At 43.2% G+C, this 3336-nt stretch overlaps 1 pseudogene; it reads left to right on the top strand.

Moving 5' to 3' along the window:
* Positions 1–668: 668 nt before the first annotated feature.
* Positions 669–1606, top strand: LOC103256544 (annotated as a pseudogene).
* The last annotated feature ends 1730 nt before the right edge of the window (positions 1607–3336 follow it).

The raw sequence follows: 3336 nt of genomic DNA, 5'->3' as shown, positions 1-3336 counted from the left end.
AGCTAACTGCCCCATCACTATGTAGTGTCAGGTAACAGAATAAAGGCTGTATTCAAAATACATGCCTTATCCATATTGTAGATCTATTAGAATGAAAAAACAGTACAGTAATTATCAAGAAAAGACACATGTCTTCAATTATTTGGAGAGGTCATATCAAATAAAAAATTAGTTAATGTCTATGGGCTCAAATAGAATAATTAAAAATAGTGTACAGATGAAAAAGCAGGAAGATACTATAAGAAAGAGATTGGCAGCAGTGGGATACTGCTGAGGTGGCCGGGGGGGGGGGGTGGCACAACAACAGTAAGGTACCTGATCTCAAACCAGACAAAGTGGGGACCAAAGGGAGGCCCAAACTTTATCTGTATGATGTCCACTTGTATACCAAATCCTGAATTGTACCACACAGCTTTAAAATAAAATTTTTAAGAAAAAAGAAAAAGTAGGAAGATTGCTGATGACTAACAGAAGTCTGAATGACTCTATACACTTAAAATGGAAGTGAGCTAACGCTTGCTCCATGAGCCATGGTCTTTGAAAGGACTCTTTGGAGGGTGATGAGCATCCACCCAAGGAAGCGATTGTGAAGTGGTAACAAGGTGAGGTGCCAATTGGCTGTTCACTGAATGGCTTTTGCCTCCTTCCCCAGCAGACACACCAGCCTCATGGAAGCGGAAAACCACAGAGAATCATCAGAATTCCTCCTTTTGGGCCTCTCAGAAAATTCTGAATTGCAGCCCCATCTCTTTGGGCTGTTCCGGTCCATGTACCTGGTCATGGTGTTGGGAAACATGCTCATCATCCTGGCTGTCAGCTCTGACACTCATCTCCACACTCCCATGTACTTTTTCCTCTCCAACCTGTCCTTTACTGACATTTGTTTAAGCACAACCACGATCCCCAAGATGCTGGTGAACATCCAGACACAGTGTAAAGACATCTCCTACAGAGGGTGCCTCACTCAGGTGTACTTTTCAATGAGTTTTGCTGGAATAGATAATTTCCTACTGACGGTGATGGCCTATGACCGTTTTGTGGCCATCTGCCACCCCCTGCACTACATGGCCATCATGAATCCGTACCTCTGTGGCCTCCTGGTTCTGATAACATGGCTAATCATTTTATGGGTCTCCCTGCTTCATGTTCTATTAACAATGCGGTTGACCTTTCCTGCAGCTACTGAAATCTCACATTTCTTCTGTGACCTGCCTCAGCTTCTCAAGGTGGCCACCTCTGATACTTTCATCAACAACATTGTCTTATATGTGGCCACTGCACTACTGGGGGTGTTTCCTGTCACTGGGATTCTCTTCTCCTATTCTAGAATTGTCTCCTTCGTGATGAGGATGTCCTCCACTGCAGGTAAGTATAAAGCATTTTCCACCTGTGTTCTCACCTCTGTGTGCTCTCCTTGTTCTATGGAACTGCACTTGGGGTCTACTTCAGTTATACTGTGACCCATTCTTCCCAGGGAAGCTCCATTGCCTCAGTGATGTACACTGTAATCACTCCCATGCTGAACCCCTTCATCTACAGCCTGAGGAACAAGAATATGAAGGGGGTGCTGGAAAGACTCTTGAGAAGACCAACTTTTTGTCTCTGACAGATCATAGCCTCAAAACCAACCACATGTTATGGAGATGGGTAAATGGTAATTGAAGAGATGTATTAGCTTTCTGTTGAGGCTGCAACAGGTATCAGGGTCTGATAATGTGGGACTTTCTCTGCTGTCAACATTTATCCTGAATTAAATAGGGTGTCATTGCAAGGTTTTGAGAAGACACATGGCATCATCTGACTTAGGAGTTTAAAAAAACTCCTTGGGAGTGGATAGCGAATTTTGGGGAGTGATTGTTTAGAACTGATTTCAGCAGTCCAGAGGTGTTTGGAGAGCTAAGACCAGAATGGACATAATTGTGGGTAAATTGGGAAATGGTCATTGACCTGAAGGTGAAACCAAGAGGATTGGTTGCCAAACAGGACATGAGTATGAGGGAAAGAGAGAAGCTGAGGAAGAGAGACAGAAGGCCAGAATGATTTCAGAGTTGGGGACTGAACAACTGGAAGAAGAAATTGTGTTCATTGAGAAGGGAAGTACTGTGGGTGAAGCCAATTTGTTTTTCTTTTTTAATTTTTTTTATTTTTATAGAGACAAGGTATTTACTATGTTACCCAGGCTGGTCTCGAATTCCTGAACTCAAGCAATCATCCCACCTCAGCCTCCCAAAGTTCTGTGTGGGGATAACAGGAGTGAGCCACTGTGCCCAGCTGTGGGTGAAGCCAATTTGGAAAGGAAAGGGGACATCAGAAATTTAGAGACTGAAATGCAAAAATTGAGATATTCCATATGGACAAATATTATATAAAAGACTTAGAAAGAAAGATGGAATCAAAGTTAATTGAAGCCACATTAAATAAGCTCACTAGCAAATTATAATTTACTGGCCATCACTAACAAATTATGTTTTTTAAGTAATTTGAAGTCCTTAAATATCCCCCAAATAACTATTTTCCCCCAATGTCCTTAATGCCTTTTGTGATACTGTCTTGATAGCCCTTACTTTCTTTATCACCTGTGCTACTTTTGAGTTTCACAGAAGCAGATGCTGCATCGAGGATGAAGGTACAAGCACTCTTTTGAAAGGAGATAGGAACAGGGGCAGAAGAGAAGTAAAGCAGATACAAGGAAGAAAATACATCCAATAAGGCTTGCACCAAGTCAGCTATCACAGTGAATGAGCAGAGTTCTCAATAATGTGGAGGGAACTTCTGGAAAATGTTACACGCACACTTCAGAATTATCCCAGCTGAGGGTGAAACAGATGGTATATCCCAAACCTCTCCATCAAGGTATGTTTCAGATGGGGAATAATTCCCACCATATCTGAATGAATTTTTTTCTTTTTGAGTTGGAGTCTCACTCCATTGCCCAGGCTGGAGTGCAGTGGTATATTCATGGCCACTCCAGCATTGACCTTCTGGGCTCAGGTGATCCTTCTGCCTCAATCTTTCAAGTAGATGGAACTACAGGCATCTGCTACTGCACCCAGCTAATTTTTGATTTATTGTAGAAACAAGGTCTCACCAAGTTGTCCGGGCTGGTCTGAACACACAGGCTCAGGCAGGGCACTAGCCTTGGCCTCCCAAAGTGCTGGGATTACAGGCTGAGCCACTGAGCCTGGCCCTGAAAATCTTTAAGTTTCTTCAATTTAGCTGGTAGCTACTTTCCCCAGCAGCCAACAGAGACCCAGACAAATATGCACCAGCCAGTAATCCACCTGCATGTGTCCCTTCAGGGTGGCCTTGCTTTTAGGGGTCTTATTGTGAGCACAG

The sequence above is a fragment of the Carlito syrichta genome, unplaced genomic scaffold (assembly GCF_000164805.1).
Source record: "Carlito syrichta isolate Samal-C Ts95f unplaced genomic scaffold, Tarsius_syrichta-2.0.1 Scaffold289953, whole genome shotgun sequence".
Taxonomy (NCBI): Eukaryota; Metazoa; Chordata; class Mammalia; order Primates; family Tarsiidae; genus Carlito; species Carlito syrichta.
This window is presented reverse-complemented; position numbering and strand designations above follow the sequence as displayed.